General features: G+C 46.6%; 1 protein-coding gene and 1 long non-coding RNA gene across 3 annotated transcripts in view; one reads left to right on the top strand and one right to left on the bottom strand.

Annotated features, from left to right (window-relative positions):
• The window catches only part of LOC308595900, a 59,392-nt gene extending 44,633 nt beyond the window's left edge, over positions 1 to 14,759 (top strand). Inside the window, exon 2 of the long non-coding RNA XR_014012197.1 lies at positions 14,603 to 14,759. This is a non-coding gene — a long non-coding RNA (uncharacterized lncRNA). The remainder of the gene's footprint in view (positions 1 to 14,602) is intronic.
• PODXL (podocalyxin like) overlaps positions 1 to 24,413 on the bottom strand; it is an 82,883-nt gene that overhangs the window by 57,329 nt on the left and 1,141 nt on the right. The gene's annotated exons all lie outside the window — the stretch shown is intronic.

Here is a 24,413-nt window from a genome sequence, read left to right as displayed (position 1 = left end):
GCTTGGGGCGTGCGGAGCTCAGCGCGCCCCAAGCTTCTGGGTGCAGGCAAGCTCTCCGCTAGCCCTGGGAGAGCTGGGTCTCCCACAGCTAGCGGATAGCTTCCTGAAGCCTGGAGAGCGAGAGGGGTCGGTGCGTACCGACCCCCCTCGCTCTCCAGGCTTCAGCGAAAGCCTGCATTCGCCCCATAAGACGCACACACATTTCCCCTTCATTTTTGGAGGGGAAAAAGTGCGTCTTATAGGGCGAAAAATACGGTATACTGTTCTGCAAGCCTGCGGCGTTTATTGGAAACTGCAGAAGGATGAGTTTCTCCCTGAAAGGCTGATTCCTCTGGGAGATTAGTTACAGGCAACTTGAGAGGCAACCGAAGGCAAAAAATGCAACCTAGGGGGAACGGAGACAGGTTGGGGTTGCCTGTTTCTTTGCAGCAGATCCTGCAATTTGCAAGTCACGAATGTTCTAGCTCAGTGTCTCTGGAGAGCAGAGATGCCCACCTAGGTATTATGTGACCTTTTCTCCCGCTTGCGGTGCGGGCACCAAAATGACTTTTAGAACTCATTTTGTACTCTTGCAGAAGCCAGAAGGACTCGGCCATAAGGACTCGTCTTATTATGCTGCAGGCACTCTGCTGTGGGAGACTATATATATCTCGCTGCATATCTCCACGTAACCCAAATAGCAAAACAGAACTTCATGAGACAAAACAGCTAAAAACTAGACCCAACCAAGTGAAGGCTGGTATTGGATGTTACCTGCTGCCGAAAGCTTTACAGTGGTACCTCGGGTTAAGAACTTAATTCGTTCTGGAAGTCCGTTCTTAACCTGAAACTGTTCTGAAACTGAGGTACCACTCTAGCTAATGGGGCCTCCTGCTTCCACTGCACAATTTCTGTTCTCATCCTGAAGCAAAGTTCTTAACCTGAGATACTATTTCTGGGTTAGCGGAGTCTGTAGCCTGAAGCGTCTGTAACCTGAAGTGTCTGTAACCAAAGGTACCACTGTATTTGGGTCTCCTTAGTTTCTACGCTGTTGCGGGGCTCAAGTCTGCTCAAAATTAATTTGGAAACTCAATGCAAATAGAGATTATTTTGGGTGAGAAGTAGAGCAGCTGTTCAGTCCTGGGATCTCCAGTTAGGCTGGGAATGTCCCCTGCCGGAAACCTGGAGAGCTGCTGCCAGTCAGAGTAGACAACATGGAGTTAGATGGAGCAATGGATCTGACTCAGTAGAAAAGCAGCTTCCTAGATTAGGAGTAAGAGATCATGAGAACCTTTCGCATGTTGAGCATGGGAAGGGAAAGAGAAAGAGGATACACCTTTCTAGGTAGCGGTGGGATAGCCTTCTCTCCTCAGAGTCAATGACAAGCAAGGGCCACATCCCAGAGGAGGTGGGAGAGAGATGTTGAGTGGACCACCTAATAAATAATAATAATAATAATAATAATAATAATAATAATTTTATTATTTATACCACAACCACTCTGGGTGACTTGCATCTAAACATAATAGAACACCAAACAATAAAAAATTCCCTAAACAGGGCTGCCTTCAGATGTCTTCTAAAAGTCAGATAGTTGTTTATTTCCTTGACACCTGATGGGAGGGTGTTCCACAGGGTGGGCGCCACCACCAAGAAGGCCCTCTGCCTGGTTCCCTGTAACTTGGCTTCTCGCAGTGAGGGAACTGCCAGAAGGCCCTCGGCGCTGGAACTCAGTGTCTGGGCTGAACGGAAGGAGTGGAGACGCTCCTTCAGGTATACTGGGCCGAGGCTGTTTAGAGCTTTTAAGGTCAGCACCAATACTTTGAATTGTGCTCGGAAACGTACCGGGAGCCAGTGAAGATCCTTTAGGACCGGTGTTATATGGTCTCGGTGGCTGCTCCCAGTCACCAGTCTGGCTGCCACATTCTGGATCGATTGCAGTTTCCGAGTCACCTTCAAAGGTAGCCCCACGTAGAGCGCATTGCAGTAGTCCAAGCGGGAGATAACCAGAGCATGCAACACTCTAGTGAGACAGTCCGCGGGCAGGTAGGGTCTTATCCTGTGTATCAGATGGAGCTGGTAGACAGCTGCCCTGGACACAGAATTAACCTGTGCCTTCATGGACAGCTGTGAGTTCAAAATGACTCCCAGGCTGCACACCCGGTCCTTCAGGGGGCACAGTTAGTTGTTTCAGGACCAGGGAGTCCCCCACACCCACCCAACCTCTGTCTCCCAAAAGAGTACTTCTGTCTTGTCAGGATTCAACCTTGCCACTTCCCCATTGTTCTGCTCTTGAAGCGAGCAAAGGAGCTTGTGGGGACCAGCTCTCCAAATCTAAAGCAAGCTCCCCTGGGCTCGGCCAAATCCTTGCATCACAGAGCTCACTGCTTGTAGACCTGCCTTGCTTATTATATAATAGTGCTCAAGACATTGGCCTGGGTGCGTGTGTGCATAGGGAGAGAGACAGCAGCGAGGAAGAAAACCCAATTGACATGGATATTCCAGGATCTCAGCAACTCAATAAAGCTCAAGAAAGTAGGTCACTCTTCTGAGAGAAAAAGAGAAGATTAAGAGGCAGCCTCAGAGAGGTCACCGAATTCACTGGAGATGAACAATTTGTGAGAGAATCCATTATAAACAACAACCCCACATTCTGCAAAGCGAACCCTTTTTAATATATAGTAAAGAAATAGCAGGCAGCATGGGAGATCCAGCCCCCCCCCCCCCGAAGAACATGGCTCATTACGGAAGGAAAGGAAATGGAATAAGCACTTATTAATCAGAGCTGACCAAGCCTTTCCTGAAAAAGGCTGATAAAAATAACACTTTGAAGTATCCCAAAGTATACGTGCAAAAAGGTTACAGAAATATTCTCTCAATTCTGGAAACAGTCCTGAAAGGCATGGACTACATCCAATTCTACTCCTGCTCAGAGTAGACCTACTGAACTGAATGACCTTGACTAACTTGGGTTCATTCATTTCAGTGGACCTTTTCTGAGTAGAACTTAACTGGGTGCAGCACAACGTTATTCATACTCAAGAGCCAACTCCCAGAAATTAATAGACCCAAGCCGGTCATGTACGTATGCAGCCAATAGGTAGAATTCGGTCGATTCAAACACTTGCTCCTACACCTTAAGCCCAGCATCCTGTTCTCACAGTGACAGCCCAGATGCCTTGTGGGAAACTCACAAGAAGGATCTGAGTACACGTTGGTATTCAGAAGCATAGCCATCCTGGCTGGCAGCTATCAATCTCCTCCAAGCATTAATCTGATCCTCTTTTAAAGCCATTTAGGTTTAAACCTAGACAGCATCTGAAAAAGCAGAGACATCACCTTGCCAACAAAGGTCCGTATAGTTAAAGCTATGGTTTTCCCAGTACAGTGCTACCTCGGGTTACATACGCTTCAGGTTACAGACTCCGCTAACCCAGAAATATTACCTCGAGTTAAGAAATTTGCTTCAGGATGAGAACAGAAATTGTGCTCTGACGGCGCGGCAGCAGCAGGAGGCACCATTAGCTAAAGTGGTACTTTAGGGTAAGAACAGTTTCGGGTTAAGAACGGACCTTCGGAATGAATTAAGTACTTAACCCGAGGTACCACTGTAGTGATGTATAGAAGTGAGAGCTGGACCATAAAGAAGGCTGATCGCCGAAGAATTGATGCTTTTGAACTATGGTGCTGGAGGAGACTCTTGAGAGTCCCATGGACTGCAAGAAGATCAAACCAAACCATTCTGAAGGAAATCAGCCCTGAGTGCTCACTGGAAGGACAGATCCTGAAGCTGAGGCTCCAAGACTTTGGCCACCTCATGAGAAGAGAAGACTCCCTGGAAAAGACCCTGATGTTGGGAAAGATGGAGGGCGCAAGGAGAAGGGGATGACAGAGGACGAGATGGTTGGACAGTGTTCTTGAAGCTACCAGCATGAGTTTGACTAAACTGCGGGAGGCAGTGGAAGACAGGAGTGCCTGGCGTGCTCTGGTCTGTGGGATCACGAAGAGTCGGACATGACTAAACGACTAAACAACAACAACAAGGTTTAAACCAAACCCTATGAGGAACGGTTGAAGGAGCTGGGTATGTTTAGCCTGGGGAAGAGGAGAGTGAGAAGAGATACAATAGCCATCTTCAATTATCTCAAGGGCTGCCCAATGAAAGATGAAGCAAGCTTGTTTTCTCCTGCTCCGGAGGGTAGGATTTGAACCAATGGCTTCACGTAACAAGAAAGGAGATTCTCACTCAATGTCAGGAAGAACTTCATGACAGTAAAAGCTGTTTGACAGGGGAATGGAGGTTGTGGACTCTCCTTCCTTGGAGGTTTTTAAGCAGACGTTGGACGGCCATCTGCCAGGGAGGTTTTTTTCCGAGATTCCTGCATTGCAAAGGACCCCTGGGGTCCCTTTCCAACTCTACAATTCTATCATTCTAGGTTTGTGGCCATCACCACCTCCTGTGGGAAATGATTCCTGTGCAGTGTATTTATTTCACATCTTTATTTCACATCTGTATTTATTTCACAACGCACGGACCGCAGACGTGGCCCAGAGATAAGACTGTTCTTGTCAATCCCTAGGCAGCCGCATCCTGAGACGTCGGGAGGGAAAGGATGAATGTGTCACCCAGCAGGTGACAGCTGAGCAATCTGTGGGATCCCAAAGGAGGCAGGAGAGAGCCTGTCACAGCCCATCACTCCTGAGGAGCAAGCGGAGTTGTTACAACAGGACTACCAGGCATGGGTTCCCTGCTTTTTGGACTCGCCCTTCTGCTTTTTCAATCCCAGCAACTGAACACACGAAAACTAAGCAGGTGAAAATTCTTACACAGATGGAGATCTAGAGAGGCTGAAGCTCAGCATCAGAACATCTGTTTGACATGCAGAAGACGCCAAATTCAATCTCCAAGTAAGGCTGGGGGGTGAATCCAGTCTGAAATCCTGGATATACCAAAGTTCTGCCTTGGTGGTATTATTATTATTATTTTGCCAAAAAAAAGCTCAACAGCTTTTCTGTCCGGAAAAGTTCCACCATTTGAAATATGGCAACCCTACTTTACCAAAAGGGACGCGGGTGGCGCTGTGGGTTAAACCACAGAGCCTAGGACTTGCTGATCAGAAGGTCGGCGGTTCGAATCCCCGCGAGGGGGTGAGCTCCCGTTGCTCGGTCCCTGCTCCTGCCTACCTAGCAGTTCAAAAGCTTGTCAAGTGCAAGTAGATAAATAGGTTTCGCTCCGGCGGGAAGGTAAACGGCGCTTCCGTGCGCTGCTCTGGCTCGCCAGAAGCGACTTAGTCATGCTGGCCACATGACCCGGAATAAAGCGAGATGAGCGCCGCAACCCCAGAGTCGGCCACGACTGGACCTAATGGTCAGGGGTCCCTTTGCCTTTTTAACTGCAAACCTCTGGATCATTAAAGAGCAATCCCAGCAGCACTGCATTGTGGGAAGGAATGAAAGCATCGCCTTTGCTGAAAATGATCTATAGATGGTATATTACGCCTATGAAAACTATCTAAAATGTATAAAGTTAGTAATAAATGTTGGAAATGTAAAGAAAAAGAAGGAATATTTTATCACATGTGGTGGGAACGTAAAAAAGTGAAAAACGTCTGGGAAATGATTTATAATGAGATGGAAAAAAATGTTGAAATATACATTCATTAAAAAACCAGAAGCATTTTTACTTGGCTTTGTAGGAGATCATATAATTAGAAAGGATGTTTTTATATGCAATGACTGCAGCAAGAATACTACTGGCACAAAACTGGAAGCAAGAAGAATTACCGAAAGAAGAATGGAGGATGAAACTGATGGACTATGCAGAATTAGATAAACTAACAGGAAGGATTCGAAACCTGCGGGACCAGAGATTCTCAGAAGACTGGAGTAAATTTACAGGCTAATTGAAAAGCAATTGTGATGAACAGATTACGCTAGTAGGTTTGCAAGAAGTTTTGTAAGATGAATTATTAGAAATATTGAAAAAAAAAGATAATGAGGAGAATTATTAGTTAAAGATATTTAAAGGTAATATGAAATTAAGAAATGAATAATAAGTGATAAGTACAGGAAATCATCAGAGGTGCTGACAGAAGTCAAAAAAAATATTGTATGAGATGAGAAGTTCTATTGTATGAATGTTAACTAATGTTAAAAGTTAATAAAAATGTGTGTGTGTGTGTGTGTGTGTGTGTGTGTGTGTGTGTGTATAAGCATTGCCTTTGCAGCGTCAGGAAGCAGGCACAGGGCAGCGACCCCGCCATGCAGCAATATCTGAGTGAGATATTCCTCCATATCCCTGTGCCCTCTGGCATCTCCCTCCCGGGCACTTTCTGCAAAAGGACATCAACATGCATCCCGCACAGCTGTGGCTTCCCTTCGCTGGCTGGCACAGAACCGAGCCGTCAGTTCTGTCTGCCCGGCGACAGAATAAACAGATGGCTGCAGATGTTGGGAGTGCAAAAAAGGGCAGCAGGCAGACCTGTGTAAGCAGACGCCCAGAGACTCCAGCACCCTTGCGCAAATAGCCCGGTAGGAGCCCAGCACCAGCAGAGTCGAGAGTGGGGGGGTGAGCACCCCCCAAAAAAGGCTAGCCTGGGTGGCACAGTTGCTACAAACGAAGGGGGAAACTCCAGAAAAGTTCTGCAGGAGCTGAAGAAGTAAAAGACAAAGCCGTAGGAGACACCAAGTACCCATAAAATGGTAGCAACTGTTTGAACTATTTCCAATGGGAAGTGGCAGAAGCTCAGCTATGTACTGTATTTTTTGCTCTATAAGACGCACCAGACCGTAAGATGCACCTAGTTTTTGGAGGAGGAAAACAAGAAAAAAATATTCTGTATCCCAGAAGCCAGAAGAGCAAGAGGGATTGCTGTGCAGTGAAAGCAGCAATCCCTCTTGTTGTTCTGGCTTCTGGGATAGCTGCGCAGCCTTCATTCGCTCCATAAAACGCACACACATTTCCCTTTACTTTTTAGGAGGGAAAAAGTGTGTCTTATAGAGTGAAAAATACGGTAAGCTAGGTGCCAAATGGCTCCTTAAACCAAGGTTCCAGTCGCCAAGATGGAATGGCTAGCTGCCATTTTGGGGCAACACGGTTCTAAAGTCTCATTTCTCAAATGATGAACTGACTGTGGCATCTGGCTAGTTCAGATGGCAGCTTTGAACTAGGTGATGAACTTTTGAGAACTTAAAAGGAGTAAAGTCACTTGATCCAGGGACTGTCCACACCCACCCACCATATTTTTCGCTTCATGAGACGCACCTGACCATAAGACGCACCTAGTTTTTAGAGGAGGAAAACAAGAAAAAAAAACCTGAATGAAACAGTGGACGTATGATTTTTGGGGTTCATGCTGTTGCCACAGACATGATATGTGATCTGATGGTGAATGTGGGGTGACCCAGTGCAAAAATCGTGAGGATCCATGTGCTTTTACCTCCCCCCTCCCAGGCAGCCTCCTTTATCGCTAGAGTCCCTTATCTCCCTCCCGATCGCTTGCCGATCAGCTGCTCAGCGGCTTCGTTTCAACTCCCCCTTCCCTCTTTCTAAAAATAAAGCATGATCTGCTTTTTGCCCCTGGGCAATTTGACTCCAGGGACCATGCATTCGCTCCGTAAGACGCACAGACATTTCCCCTTACTTTTTAGGAGGAAAAAAGTGCGTCTTATGGAGCGAAAAATACGGTATATATAAAAGTGGCCTATTCCAACCACCTTTTCTCAATGGCGACACAGAGCACTCATAATGTAGGAATATTCTCCACAACTGTTAGCAGGATAGCAGGACGGGGTAAGTGAAGACAAACGACAACAGTTATCTATAACGTTGTCCACCGCTCCTGCTCAGACCGTACAGGAAAAGCATTTTGGTTCCTGAAATTCATTCTGATTGTGCAAATAAAATATAATGGATAGAATTCTCCAGGCTAGGTTAATAGTGTGTGAAAGCAGTCAAGGTCTAAGGATCCCCAGAACATGGAGATGTCAGGTTATACTATTTTGTATATGTGCTGTAAGCTGCCCAGAGTGGCTGGGGAAACCCAGCCGGATAGGCAAGGTATAAATATTATTATTATTACTTGGTCACTTGGCTAATTTCGAACACTGCTCCTATGGGAAGTGGTAGGACAGCTGATCTGCATGCAGAAGGTCTCATGTTCAGTCCCCAGCATCTGTAAGCAAGGCTGGGGGAGAATGCAGTCTGAAATCCTGATTAAGGGCAGCTGCTGCCAGTCAGTGTAGACAACAGTGAACTCGATGGACCAGTGGTCTGTGGCTCAAGCATCTTCCTACAGTCCTAACTGCAAAATGATCACTAAGGTTTTCAAGGTACCACATGATGCTTCTGCCTTAGAAGCGGCCATTAAGAACAGTCCTAGCATTTGTTTGATGTTGGAGTGAGACTGAGTTGAGAAATAAGACTAAGAGCACAAATTGATATAGGAATGTATTAGATTGTATGTAAAGAAATACACAATAATAAGAGTACATTCATTTGTAAAAAAAGGAATATACAATGGGAAAGACAGGAAGTCTAGTGTGCTGGTATGTATATGATTTTGGGGCGGGGATTGTTTTTCTCTTTGTTCTTTTGTTTCATTTTCTTTCTAAGTATATAAAATTTGTAATATATATACATGTAATATACATTTGTATATATATATAATTTTTGTATACATGTTGGAAATTATATTATAGTTAGTTCTGTAATGTAATATGACAACGTTTAGCGATGTAATATACCGTATTTTTTTGCACCATAACACTCACTTTTTTCCTCCTAGAAAGTAAGGGGAAATGTCTGCGTGTGTTATGGAGCGAATGCCTACGGATGGTGGGGGGATCTGCTGCAGTCGTGAGCAGAGGATCCATGGTTCCCCTTCCTTCCCTCCTCCGTGGCTTGCTTTGAAATAGCAAAGCAGGAGAAGACCCGCTGAGTGGGGAGGAGAGAGGGACAGAGCGCCTGCTTCTTTAAAGGAGCAAAGCGGGAGAGGAGAGGAGCCTTCTTCTCTTATACCCCTCTTCTGCATTATTAGCAGCATCCTTCTCCACACACCCCACGTGTGTTCCTTGTCCCTTGAGTGCTTTTCCTCCCCCCCCCACTTAAAACGTGGTTACAAAGCACGGATCCACATGGATCCTCAGGATTTTTGCACTGGGTCACCCCAAATTCACCATCAGATCACATAGCATGTCCATGGCTACAGCTTGCACCAAAAAAATCACGCACCCACTGTTGCCTGGGGCCGCAGTGGTGCAAAAACGTGGTTACAAAGCATGGATCCACATGGATCCTCAGGATTTTTGCATTGGGCTACCCCAAGCTCACCGTCAGATCACATGTCTGTGGCCACAGCATGAACCACAAAAATCATACATTCGCTGTTTCGTTTAGAATATTTTTTTCTTGTTTTCTTCCTCTAAAAACTATGTGCATGTTATGGTTGGGTGCGTGCTATAGAGCGAAAAATACGGTAAGAGTGTTAACAAATAAATAAAATGCGAATAAAAAAAAAAGAACAGTTCATAAATTAAGCCTTGCAGTGGCCCAGCTAAATGTCATCTTGTATGCATAAATGTGATACGGCTGGCAAACTTAAGCGAGATGTCGAAGCCAGCGGTGAGGAGATGGGAAGGGAAGCGATGTTAAGCCCTTTCCAAAGGAAGCGGAAGGTTTGCTCTCATCTTCCCTACGACTGTCAAATTTGCAGAAAAAGCCTGGCGTGCCTTTGCAAGGTCTCGCTAGCTGGGGGCTGTGGAACCCCGATGTAGAAGAACGTTCACAAACATTCCAGTTGCTGAGGCTGAGAAACAGCAAGCGACGCATAGCCAACGCAGGGTGTAGCTCTTTCAGGAATGATAAAAGGTCGGTTTGATGGGGCAGAACGCCTCGTGGGAAGCCTAGGGGCAGGAAGAGCTGAACGCTACAGAAAGTTAAAGGGAGGATAAGAAATCACACATGGGCCTGGGGACAAGAAGGTCTAGGTCAGAGGAGGGAAGCTTTTCCAGGTCAGGGGCTGCATTCCCTCGCGGTGGGAAAGGAGGCAGAGCTACCCACATCCTGGCTTTGGACCAAACATCATGCAATGTTAAATGCGCATTTAGCATGCGGGTTTTAATAATCAGTCAGCTGTAGGGAGGCTGATAATTAACAGGGTCAGAGCAGGTGTGAAGGGAGAAATTTAGGCATTCCTTCACGGCTGTCACCTTGAGGAAAACCCCTCCCTCTAGGTGCTATTTGTATTGAGAGGGAATTCCCACACTGGTGCCATTAGGAGATTTCTCCCCCAAACAAACACCTGCTTTAGAAAGCTGATGCCCAGAGCCGAATCCAATTTGCATTTTACAACAAACAAACAAACAAACAAACAAATGGCCTATGCTAAGTGCAAGGAGGAATTTAACCTGCAACTTAGCCCTCATTTGCCAAACCGTGACCTGCATATCAGCATCAAGCCTGGGTTGGTGGCCACTTGCAAACCATAGTTTATCCGATGCTGTCAGCTCAGATATCATGGCAAACCATGGTTTGTTGCTACATCTGAATCATGTTCATGCTTAATTCAGATACCATACTGAACATGCCCGCTTGAGAAAGGGGTTTTTCTGTAGGAATGTTTTCTGCTCTGTGCCTGTTCTGATACGGTTAATCATCAGCCTCACCAGAGCTGATGTAATTTGTATTTTACAATGAAACACTTCTACGTTAAGTGCAAAGAGGCATTTAACTTCTCCTGTACTTTGGCCCTCTGTCACTCATTTCCCCAGCTGAAAAGGATCCCAGGCAGCAGGACTTAGAAAAGACTTCCTGCCAAACACAGGTGCTATCAGTTCAGATATCTGGACAAACCATGGTTTGGTAAACCATCTGAACCATCCTCATGCTCAGTTCAGACACCAGACCAAACCATGGAGGTGCAGCTTTGCAACGATCATACTTTAGAACCCAAATCACGGTATGAGTTTCCTAATGTACAACAGGAGCACTACAGCTGAGAACAGCTGACCTGGCTGCTTTCCTTTTAATTTATCTCAGCCCTCGTCTTTCTAAATACTCATCACTCTGCTTCGCTCTCATTCCACCAAGCAGCAGCCCTCTGACTTATGACTTCTCCATGACATCGCACAGAGAAGTGTCTGCAAACCCACCTCAAGCCATGGTTTTCAAGTGAACAGTCAACTGCAAACCACGGTTTGTCGATTCAGACATCAATAGGAGTATAGCATCTAGATCAAGGGAAGTAATAGTGCCACTGTATTCTGCTCTGGTCAGACCTCACCTGGAGTACTGTGTCCAGTTCTGGGCACCACAATTCAAGAAGGACACTGACAAACTGGAACGTGTCCAGAGGAGGGCAACCAAAATGGTCAAAGGCCTGGAAACAATGCCTTATGAGGAACGGCTAAGGGAGCTGGGCATGTTTAGCCTGGAGAAGAGGAGGTTAAGGGGTGATATGATAGCCATGTTCAAATATATAAAAGGATGTCACATAGAGGAGGGAGAAAGGTTGTTTTCTGCTGCTCCTGAGAAGCGGACACGGAGCAATGGATCCAACCTACAAGAAAGAAGATTCCACCTAAACATTAGGAAGAACTTCCTGACAGTAAGAGCTGTTTGACAGTGGAATTTGCTGCCAAGGAGTGTGGTGGAGTCTCCTTCTTTGGAGGTCTTTAAGCAGAGGCTTGACAACCATATGTCAGGAGTGCTCTGATGGTGTTTCCTGCTTGGCAGGGGGTTGGACTCGATGGCCCTTGTGGTCTCTTCCAACTCTATGATTCTATGATCCTTTCAAATTAAAAAAAAGACTATTAATGCCTTTGAGTGAGCATCTGCGTGGCTTAAAATGATGGCTGGGGAAGACACACAGGCAAGCCAAGCCCCGGCATGCACCAGACCCGTCTTGGACTTCCTCAAGTGGGAATGGACCTCCTGATTATCTAGAGTGGCATGGGCTGGTTTCTCATCATCACTGTCTCCACCATGGCCCAAGGACCCCATTGAACACAGCACCTGCCTGAGCTGGCTTAAAAATGTGCATCACAGTGGTACCTTGGTTCTCAAACGCCTTAGTACACAGACAACTTGGAACCCAAACACTACAAACCTGGAAGTAAGTGTTTCAGTTTGCAAACTTTTTCTGGAAGCCGAAGATGCTCCGTTTTGAGTGTTACGCTTCCGATTTGAGTGCCACACTTCCATTTTGAGTGTTACACCGAGGTCTGTCTGTTTTTGCTATTTTGCGTTGTTGTGCCTCTTTTTTTGTGACTATGTGGAACCCAGTTCAGCTACTGATTGACTGATTGTGTGACTGCAGTACATTGTTTATTGCTTTCAGCAATGGTCCCATTAGGTAGTAAAATTCGTGTTAAATTGCTGCTTGAAGGGTTGTTTTTAAAAGTCTGGAACGATGAAGATGATGGAGTATATGGAACTTGCTGAACTGACTGGGAGACTCCGAGACCAGAGAAAAGAGACGGTGGAAGAAGATTGGAAGAAGTTTAAGGAATATTTGAAAAAATATGTTAATATTTAAATCTTAGAATAGCTTTGGAAGTGGATATAGGCTGTAGGGTTAGAAGTAGAAGATAGTGTATTTTAAAACAGTATTATTTGAAAGTGATTAAATGTGAAGATTTTTATGGTTAAAGTAAGCGTGATAAAAAAAATGGTAAGAAATTATGACATATGTAAACTGCTAAAGATGAGGTAAAATGAAAATCAGATGGGGGGGGGGACTTGGGGAAACCCACCTAGCAATGTTTAGAGAAAATAAGGATAAGACGAGAATTTGTTTGTATTGTTTGCTTTTCTGTATGTGTTGTTTATTTGTGTTATAAAATCAATTATTTTGAAAAATAAAAAAACATAAAAGTCTGGAACGGATTAAGTTTGAGAGTCAAGGTTCCACTGTACAGCGGTACCTCGGGTTACAGGCACTTCAGGTTACAGACGCTTCAGGTTACAGACTCCGCTAACCCAGAAATAGTGCTTCAGGTTAAGAACTTTGCTTCAGGATGAGAACAGAAATCGTGCTCTGGTGGCATGGCAGCAGCAGGAGGTCCCATTAGCTAAAGTGGTGCTTCAGGTTAAGAACAGCTTCAGGTTAAGAACGGACCTCCGGAACAAATTACGTTCTTAACCCAAGGTACCACTGCATGTGTATTTTAATGAACTGAATAGAGCAAAAGATTATGAGTCATGGGGGCATGGAGAGTGTGTGTAAGAACTTAAACTTGTTGGCATCTGTCTGTCTCAAGAGACCGTGGGAGTGAGCCTCTGGGGGTGAAGTTAGCTGTGTTAGCAGCACCCAAGTGACCTCCCTGGGGCGCAAGCCTGGGCAGTGTCTGGAAGTCCTGCACTGCCCAGATAACAAGATCCTCATCTCCTGATGGACTTTTCGGAGCTAGCCGACTTGACTGGAAGAGTCCGCGACCAGGAGGAGGAGGAGTACCAGGAGGAATGGATGAAATTCAAAGACTATTTAGTTAAATATGCTAAGATAACTTAATTGGAAAAACTTGCAAACACCAGATAGGCCTAGGATTTAAATATGTGATGTTAGAGAATAATATGTTTAAAGTTAAAATGAAAAGGAAGAAAGATGTTAAGCAATTAAGTTAATTTTATGAGAAAATTGGTTTTGGAAAACTGTTACAATGATATACACTGAAATTCAGCCAGGGGGATTCGAGGAAGTCACTTAACAATGTTACTAAGATTGGACTAAGTACAGTTAAGATGTTTGTTTGTTTGTTTGTTTGTTTGTTTGTTTGTTTAAAAATTCTGGAAAATCAAGACAAGATCCTCCTCTCTGCCTCGCTGCTGTGGTCCAAAGGAAAGCAAAACAATATGCTTGGCAATGGCTTGGCCGCAAGACTTGCTGGAAGGAGGCGCCATCCAAACATCTTAGGACCTCCTCGGCGGATTTTTGTAGGGTTTGCTCCTGAGCCTTTTCTTCTCCAGAAGACATCCCACAAGGCAGCGGTGGTTTAGGACCAAGTTTTCCTTTTCCTAGATGGGCTACCTTCCCAGGTTGACAAGCCCCATCTGCCCCCATAAACTTAATGCTTAGCTTATTCCCTGCCCCCAGTTGCTATTCTGTTAATGTTGTTTTATAGATTATCAATGCAGTATTGATTTGTTAATGATACAATATGACTTGGGCTGGAGATTTAGCTCATTTATTTCCTGCTTTGTTAATACTGTTTTATAGATCACAATTTTTTTATCAATGATTTGTAACTGCTTTATTGATAATTTTGTTAATCGTTTTATATGATTTGTGCTGTATCTATGTGATGTTCTGTTATGTCCTATAGTTCTGCATTGTTTGCAAGCCGCTTAGGGATTCATTTGAATGAAAATCAGCACAGAAATACTATTACTCACCACTTTTAATTTTTGCATGTTGAATCTGGGGGGGCTGAAGGGAGATTTGCCCGTGATCAGCGGCAGAAGAAAGGAAAGCCACCGGTGATTTGGAGGCGAGCGAAAGATGCTGTGAGGTGCAAGTCTCACTTTCTCTAGGGCAAAAGGGCTGTGGGCTCCTTTGAGGCTGAAGACAGCTCTAGTAGTTACTACGCACACAAAGCAATCTGAATTAATCTTTCTGTCTGGCAGGATCACTTCCACTTACAGCTTCTCGACAGCGCATTCAGCATGCGTCAACAGATGGCCCGAGCTTTGTGAAAACAAGCAAGAACAGAGAAGGAGAAAGGGTGGAGATTTCCTTTTGCGCTGCCCCTCCGGGGGAAAAATAAAGTCATTTCCCTCAGTCTGCATGCCTTCCTTGCTACGGTTTCTTGTGCCTTTAAGAACAGTAAGGTAAAGGTAAAGGGACCCCTGACCATGAGGTCCAGTTGTGGCGGACTCTGGGGTTGCGGAGCTCATCTCGCTTTATTGGCCGAGGGAGCCAGCGTACAGCTTCCAGGTCATGTGGCCAGCATGACTAAGCCGCTTCTGGCAAACCAGAGCAGCACACGGAAATGGTGTTTACCTTCCCGCCGGAGTGGTACCTATTTATCTACTTGCACTTTGATGTGCTTTCGAACTGCTAGGTTGGCAGGAGGAGGGACCGAGGAAAGGGAGCTCACCCCGCTGTGGGGATTCAAACCGCGGACCTTCCAATCAGCAAGTCCTAGGCTCTGTGGTTTAACCCACAGCGCCACCCACATCCCTCTTTAAGAACAGTACACCATGCAAAAGAAAAGAAGAAATACAATCCAACAGGAGCAGCTTGGATAACACCACCTGATAAATTTCGGCCTGACATGCAACTGCTCTCATCATGAGCCAATCAGGGAAAAGAAGAAGGTAGCAACTCTGAACAGAGTAGGGGAAGGTGGAGGAGTCTTGCCTCACTTCTGGAGTTTTTGTGTGACAAATCACTAAATGCTGCCAGAACTCAATACTTAGCTGTCTAACTTGCCTCGTTGTTACTGCTCTCTACCAATGCCATGTCGCATCACCCTGAAATCTGTGCCTAACCACAGGTTCCATAAATGCCTTTGAAATCTGTGCCTAACCATGAGATCTAGTAACTTACTTTAATTTAATAAATAACCAAAACAACAGGGTTCTTGAGACATTAGCAAGCAGCTGTCGGCTTCTCAAAATACCCTCAAAGGTCTTATCCTGCAAATTGCAGTGGCTCCTCATTCTTCCACATGTTATTGATGCTACTAATAAATGCTACTTTTTTAGGATGTGGCAAGAATGTATACAGCCCTTCATGAGATTCTTTTTCAGCCTGCCTTTCCTCTGTGAAAGCAGGTCACAGCAGAAATGTTTAAAGGCAAGAGTATCATTTTATGGGAGCTTGGTGGTCAGTAGCCACACATCTGGAAGTGAACCTGTGAATGGAGACAAGCAAAATAAGGACACAACTCTGAGCAGCATTTAACCAAACCATTCTCAGAGTAGTCAGGCCCATAGGAATCAACTGATCTATTCCAAGTAGGACTAGTTGTGGGTCATCCTTTATCAGCCTGAGGAACTCACAGCTCTCCAGATGTTGCCAAATGCCAATTTCCATCAGGTCCAGCCAGACTGATGGAAATTATAGTCTAGTAAAATTTGATGGGTGGTGTGGGTGGCGCTGTGGGTTAAACCACAGAGCCTAGGGCTTGCTGATCAGAAGGTCGGCGGTTCGAATCCCCGCAACGGGGTGAACTCCTGTTGCTCAGTCCCTGCTCCTGCCAACCTAGCAGTTCGAAAGCACGTCAAAGTGCAAGTAGATAAATAGGTACCGCTCCAGCGGGAAGGTAAATGGCATTTCCGTGCGCTGCTCTGGTTTGCCAAAAGCAGCTTAGTCATGCTGGCCACATGACCTGGAAGCTGTACGCCAGCTCCCTCGGCCAATAAAGGGAGATGAGCGCCGCAACCCCAGAGTCGGTCACGACTGGACCTAATGGTCAGGGGTCCCTTTACCTTTACCTTTCCTTTCAGCTTCTGCTTTCTGGAAGAAGGTACAGGGTTATAAAGACTAGGACTAGCTGCCTGAGAAACAGGTTTTATCCAAATGCGATTTTGGTTTTAAACGCAGTGTAAGGTAGTCTCCGTGGTAGAATATTGTATTTAATTATGGGGTATCAGAGTTTTTAGGGGGTTAACCAGGCTGGGATAGCAGGCTTGTTGGTTTCTGAATGTCTGATGTAGATTTTTTCCAATTTCGTTGTTCTGTATGGGACAATGACAATAAAGATTATCGTATTTCCTAAAATTAAGAGTCTGCAGGACAGGTTCCAGGCAAAGGCTGGGGAAAACGAGAAATTGTAGCAGAATCAAAACGACTCCTCCAAGGTCATGCAGGCTCAAGGAGGAAAAACAACCGAAAACTCCTGCCGCAAGCCACTAGGCGATCCTTCTTCACATTTTCATAGGGGGCGGGAGCCAAGCTTGTTAAAAAGGGATGAAAAGGCCCTTTGTTGTGGTTCAGTTCCCAGGCATCGCCTTCAGGTATTCAGGAGTGACTGTACAATATTGTACATTCATGATGTACAATCAGGGCTGTAGCTCAGCGGTGGGGCATCTGCTTGGCATGCACAAACTCCCAGGTTCAATCCTTGTCCTCTCCAGGTAGGCTGGGAAAGATGCCCCACGTGAAATCCCAGGCAGCCACTCCCGTTGACCAATAATAATACTGAGACAGAGGGACCATTTGTCTGGCTTGGTATAAGGCAGCTGAGGTCCCTATCTTCCTATATACATAAAAACGTAAGGCTGTCGTCACACTGTAGTTCACTGGCTGCACAAGCTCCAGTGCGATGACAAAATGGTAGGCAGATGAGCAAGCAAGTAGTGTGAGGGGCAGATGGCCCAGGAGAGCTATTTAACGGGGGGGGGGGAGATGCTCCTTTAAAGAGGGCAAGCTGGGAGGAAGGGGTGGGTGAAATGCAAAGGGAGGAGGGGTTGGCTAGGTGTGGGGGAACGGGGGTAGGAGAGTGGAGCAATGAATGGCAGCAGACCCCAGTATTCCTATGGAATGTTTTTTTAAACATGTCTGTAGGTTGATTTTTTTTAAAAAAATGGTGAGCCAGATTCAAAATGGGCAGTTCAATAGCATTTGGGCATTGCAAAGAATTCACATCGTGGAAAAGTTGTATTATGTTTGGTTATGCACATATTAGAAATTATGTTTCTCATATGAAGGAAATAATTCTAGAGAAATGGAGTCTCCTTTCCAGTGTTCTGATAGAGGTAGCGATTTCAAAAGTTTCCAATTTGACATGCTAACATGAATATTGTTGTAGTAAAAGTATATGGGACAGTTGTGCCTGAAAATATAACCACCTGTTTTGACAGATTGTTAGGAATACCCGGAACATGGAACAAGGGTTATACCCACTGGAAACAGCAAATGCTGGGCAGGCAAATAACCCTGGGTTCAAACCCTGGCATCTCCAGGTTGAGGGAACTCAGATGGAAGGGCTGAGGAGAACTTCTCTGCCGGAGAGGGTGAAGAACTGGCGGCATGTTACAGGCATTGTGGGGGAAAGAGTTGTTAAAGTGGGCAGGAGAGCTTTGGACACCAGAAAGTAGGGAATTGAGAGACACAAGCAAAAATATAATCAGAATGCTAATGTGAGGCCTTGCAAATTTTAGCCTCCAACTCCTCTCAGCATCAGCCACTATGGGCAACAATCATGGATGATAGGAGTGGCAACCCATGACTTCTGGAGGGCACCACTTTGCCTACCCTAGGCAGAGAGATGGGGAGGGAAACTGGCACATCTGCCTTGGCACTAGTGCAGTTCATCTGTGGCCCTCCAGATGTGGTTGAATTGCAGCTCCCATCATCCCAGTCTGTTGGCTGGGGAGGATTATGGAATCCTGAGTGCTCACTGGAAGGACAGACCCTGAAGCTGAGGCTCCAATACTTTGGCCACCTCATGAGAAGAGAAGACTCCCTGGAAAAGACCCTGATGTTGGGAAGGAGAAGGGGACGACAGAGGACGAGATGGCTGGACAATGTTCTTGAAGCTACGAACATGAGTTTGACAAAACTGCGGGAGGCAGTGGAAGAAGGGAGTGCCTGGCGTGCTCTGGTCCATGGGGTTATGAAGAGTTGGACACGACTAAACAACAACAACCAGAACCAGAGTTCTGTTTCAGTGCTGGTGGCAGGACAGGATGTGCCGCCACGCTAACTTAGGGGGCACTGGTCATGTTGTGTAGTACACACCCCACCTGCCACCTGAAGCAGCTATTTCCCTCTGCTGAATGCTGCAACCGGCCCTGAAAGGAGAGGAAGTACATCTTTGGCCCTCCATATGGTGCTAGACTACAACTCCCATGATCTTCAACCCTTGACTGAGTTTAACTGGCACTGATGGGACTTGGAGTCCTGCAGCGTCTGGCTGGGGGCACCAAATTGAGGAAGGATGCTGTTTTCTAGCACCAACATCTGGAAGAGGTAAATATGCCAGAAGAATGATAGTAAAAAAACTAAGATCATGGCCACGGGTCCCATTACCTCCTGGCAAATAAAAGGGGAAGAAATGGAGGCAGTGAGAGATTTTACTTTCTTGGGCTCCATGATCACTGTAGATGGTGACAGCAGTCACAAAATTAAAAGACGTCTGCTTCTTGGGAGAAAAGCAATGACAAACCTAGACAGCATCTTAAAAAGCAGAGACATCACCTTGCCAACAAAGGTCCATATAGTTAAAGCTATCCCAGTAGTGATGTATGCAAGCGAGAGCTGGACCATAAAGAAGGCTGATCACCGAAGAATTGATGCTTTTGGATTATGGTGCTGGAGGAGACTCTTGAGAGTCCCATGGACTGCAAGAAGATCAAACCGATCCATTCTGAAGGAAATCAGCCCTGAGTGCTCACTGGAAGGACAGATCCTGAAGCTGAGGCTCCAATACTTTGGCCCCCTCATGAGAAGAGAAGACTCCCTGGAAAAGACCCTGATGTTAGGAAAGATTGAGGGCACAAGGAGAAGGGGACGACAGAGGACGAGATGGTTGGACAGTGTTCTCGAAGCTACCAGCATGAGTTTGAGCAAACTGCGGGAGGCAGTGGAAGACAGGAGAGCCTGGCGTGCTCTGGTCCAGGGGGTCATGAAGAGTCGGACACGAACAACAACAAAATGATAGAAGTTCCTCTGGGCGGGGTGAGGGGGGGATGGGAGTCTAGCTTGCTGTCCTGGGCAAAGAATTTCCAACCAAAAGCACCACCACATCACCCTCCAACCAATAACAATGAAACTAGCAATTAAGCAGCCTCTCCTTCACATTGTGCTCAGCAACAGGATTTCCTCCATAAACAACAAGGGCTCAAGTCAGCGCCTAATTCAGGGGGATGTACGGAGAGCAGGTGCAAAAGGGGAATCATTCACCTGCGCCACCAGAAGCTCTGCAGAAGGGGCGGATTTCAGCAGGAACAGATGACCACGTTTGCCCTGGGCTCCTTCGGCAAGACGACGGGATATACATTTAACAAACAAGCAAAGTCTCAACGCTGCAGAGCTGAGAACAGCTGCATCAGCCAAAATTTCCTCTATGCAACATTTGCATCCTGCCATCTATTGCATCGGTTCATCTTATTATTATTTTTGTAGATGGTGGGGGGAGGGGAGAAAGGCCCACTCTGCACATCCCCCACCCCCACCCTATTATTCGTAATCAGCAAAATGCCCTGTTATACTGGGTGCTGTGCTAGTGCATGCAAATGAACTGGAGTTTGTGTATTCAACAGATCTGGGGTGGATGGGTTGGTGGGAGAGTGAACCATATTTCTGTGGGGTTTTGGTACAGAGAAGAAGAGTTTGGATTTGATATCCCACTTTATGACTGCTGTCAGATAGCTAGGGTGGTTGCTTGCAAGTAACTGGGCAGGACTCCGACTGACTTTTACAGGTTTTATTTGGTGCAAAACTACCGTATTTTTCGCTCTATAACACGCACCCGACCATAACACGCACGTAGTTTTGAGAGGAGGAAAATCCATAGGCATGCCACCCGTAGGCATTCCCTCCATAACACGCACAGACATTTCCCCCGACTTTTTAGGAGTGTTATGGTGCAAAAAATACGGTATTTACAGTGCAGAACCCCAAAGTTCATGTCTGCCTCAATCGCTAGCAGAATCCGGGAGTGGCTTTTCCTGGTTTTGTCCCCAACATGAGAACTTCGTCACCCCCAGCCTTTTTCTTCCTTCTTTGCGTTTTACCCCTCTGCGCAAGGTGGGCAACGGAAGAGGCATGCTTCCCTCCTGGCTGGCTTGACCAGGAGCGGTGCTGGGGCTCCCAGCTGCATCCCCTTACCCCTTTCCCTCTTCCCCACTGGAGGTGTGGCTTTCCCCACAGCAGGAAGAGGAACTGCTTCGCAAGACTCTACCTCCCTTCCCTGTTCCGATGGCAACTACCTCCCTTCCCTGTTCCGATGGCAACTACCTCCCTTTCCTGTTCCCTGGCAACTACCCTAAAGAGTCTCAAAGTGGCTCACAATCTCCTTTCCCTTCCTCCCCCACAACAAACACTCTGTGAAGTGAGTGGAGCTGAGAGACTTCAGAGAAGTGTGACTAGACCAAGGTCACCCAGCAGCTGCATGTGGAGGAGCGGGGTAGCGAACCCGGTTCACCAGATTACGAGTCCACCGCTCTTAACCACTACACCACACAGGCTCTCCCTACAGAATCCGGAGCAAGAATGATGGCTGCTGGTGGGTAAACTTTGACCCCCTGTGCTGCCTTCAATACAGTGCTTCTACGTTCTCCCTATAGGAGTGAACAGCAATTTCCCCCTTATATGGGATGTAACTTAGGGTCACACACTTCAGGGAGGAATCCTGGGGATGCAACGTGCTCTTTGCGGACAGAGATCCACTGCCTTCCTTATCCCACAGTATTCCTGTTTGTGGAAGGCAGGGTAAGGGTAGCTCTAGGGCAACCCCATATGAATTTGAAGGCAGGTGACCCATCTACTCAACTAGCAACCCAACCCAAAAGCTGAAATCAACAGTGCATAGAAAGTTGCCAAATCAGACCACTGGGTCCACCTACTATTGTCTACACCAGGCTTCCTCAAACTCGGCCCTCCAGATGTTTTTGGCCTACAACTCCCATGATCCCTAGTCAGCAGGACCAGTGGTCAGGGATGATGGGAATTGTAGTCTCAAAACATCTGGAGGGCCGAGTTTGAGGTAGCCTGGTCTACACCGACAGGCAAGGGCTCTCCAGGGTTTCAGGCACCGGGCATTCTGAGCTCCACCAGGAGGTGCCAGGATTTGACCCAGGGACCTTTGGAATGCAAAACAGATGCTCTCTCACTGAGCTAGGACCCTTCTTCCCCAGGATAAACAATTTGTTTTGGGTTGAGAAACTGTTGACATGCTCCTGCATAGCATTAACTTCTTATAAAAAGGGGAAAAAATTAAAAATTACCAGGAGATTTATAATAGCAATGGGCATTCAGGTCAGTAAATCGTGAGCAATGGTGACCAGAACCACCCATGCAAATGCCTCGTCCTATATGACAGGGATAAATCATGGGTGCAAAACGGTGCGTCAAGAGCTGTGGAAATGGGCTATGGGAGGAAGCAAAAGAAAACAAGGTTTTCAAAAGCTGAACAAACATAGCCGGGAGCAGTGGCGTAGCGTGGGGGGTGCAGGGGGGGCCGGCCGCACCGGGCGCAACATCTGGGGGTTAGGGTTAGGGGGCGCAAATCCACGGGTTAGGGGGCACAAATTACTTGCCTTGCCCCGGGTGCTGACAACCCACGCTACGCCACTGGCCGGTAGTGTGATTCGGTGTGAGTAAAGAGGCTGTTTTGGCCACTAATGAAGCGAGAGTGTAGCTGGTGACCACAATGTCTGGGGTTGGACCCTGCACCAGGCCTGGAGAACCTGTGGCCGTAAAGATTGCCGTTTGTCTCCAATGTCCCTCAACCCTAGTCAACATGGCCAACGGTCAGGGATGGTGGGGGGAAACAGATGTCCCTGATTCCTGCTCTGCGCTTGCAGACTGTCCCAAATCACAGCAGGCTTTGCAGTCTAATAAGTCCCAGGCTGAGTGTGCTGGTCTCTGCATGTTGGAAAGCGGCTTTTAAAACTAGAGATAGGTGAAAAGTGGTGTGTAGCAGCAAGATGGTCAAGCTTCATCACAAAAGACAGGTTCTAGAGAGAGCAACAGAGCTCTGCAACCCACAAATCCTGTGCAGACACAAACTGACATCAATAAATCCAAGCAGATATAATTTTGTCCAACGTAACTAGCAGGTGTTTTGCCCAGCAACACTGGGGCCCTCATTATCCCAGATACCCATTATTATTTACTGATTTCTACCACGCGGGTGGAGCTGTGGGTTGAACCACAGAGCCTAGGGCTTGCCGGTCAGAAGGTCGGCGGTTCGAATCCCCACAACAGTGTGAGCTCCCGTTGCTCAGTCCCTGCTCCTGCCAACCTAGCAGTTCGAAAGCACGTCAAAGTGCAAGTAGATAAATAGGTACCGCTCCGGCGGGAAGGTAAATGGTGTTTCAGTGCGCTGCTCTGGTTCGCTGGAAGCGGCTTAGTCATGCTGGCCACATGACCCGGAAGCTGTACGCCGGCTCCCTTGGCCAATAAAGCAAGATGAGCGCCGCAACCCCAGAGTTGGTCACGACTGGACCTAATGGTCAGGGGTCCCTTTACCTTTACCTAGAGAGAACAATAGAGCTCTGCAACCCACAAATCCTGTGCAGACAAACCGACATCAATAAATCCGAGCAGATATAGTTTTGTCCAACGTAACTAGCAGGTGTTTTGCCCAGCAACACTGGAGCCCTCTTTATCCCAGATACCCATTATTATTTACTTATTTCTACCACGCTTCCAATGCACAAAGCCTGAAGACTTTAGAGCAGGGCTGGGGATTATTTTGGCCTTCGGATGTTGGTGGACTATAACTCTCCCAGCATCCTTGACCACTGGGCATGCTGGCTGGGAGCTGCAGAAACACCTACCGCAGCTGCTTTAGGGTCCAGGTGAACCAATCACATCCCTATTGGAAAGACGCAGTTAACCAAGTTATATGCACGTTGTGAGAAAGGAGGGGGTGAAAGAATCTGGAGGGATCTACCAGCCAAAGCGGCATCACTGCTGCAGAGTGCCAAATGCAAGACAGCAGCAGCGGCAGCACCATGTGTTTGCAGAGCAATAACAACAGACTGCAAGAGCATATCGCCGTGGTACCCATATCCATGCAGCTCAGACCAGTTCCTTAGCCAGAGGATGCTGTGCTGTAACGCCAATCTTGCACATGGATTTGGCAAAATATATCTCTACAAAATTAATTCTCCAAGACATGATTGTCTAAAACCCTGCTGCTGCTATTATTATTATTATTCAATACATTTATATACCACCCTTCATCCAAAGATCTCAAGATAAAAATACAGGATAAAAGAGACTTATACTGTCCCTCCTTTATGTTTCACCTGGGGATGGTAAGCTCTGCTCTAAAGTATCAGCTTATTTAAGTGAACCAATACCCCCTATTGCCCACGTTGGTTTCAAAAACGTCCCATTGGCACGTGCAAGGCAGACAATGAAGACACCCCAATCCCTGCTCAAAAGGAATTAAGCTTCGGAATTGCAAAACGAATATTATTGATATGCCTTTAAAGCAAAACACACATACCCATTCCTCCTACTTGGAATCTCTAACCTCGGGGTCAGCTGTGGTTACTCAAGGAGTAAACTCACTGCACATGCTCAGAAACATCCTTCTCAAGAAACACTTTCGGGATTCTAAAGCGGAACAGTGGCAGCAGCCAGCTCCTACGAGGCCCATTGACTTCAACCGCCAGAATTTTGTGCTGGGTAAGTGTGTTGTTGTGGGTCCCAGAACTGGATCAAATGCATAGAGTACACCCAGGTTCACAAGTGTTTGAAGATTTATCCATCTCTGTGTATTGGGGGGAGAGTTCCCCACAAATACAACTC

The sequence above is a fragment of the Podarcis bocagei genome, assembly GCF_964188305.1.
Source record: "Podarcis bocagei genome assembly, chromosome: 10".
NCBI classification, from domain to species: Eukaryota; Metazoa; Chordata; class Lepidosauria; order Squamata; family Lacertidae; genus Podarcis; species Podarcis bocagei.
This window is presented reverse-complemented; position numbering and strand designations above follow the sequence as displayed.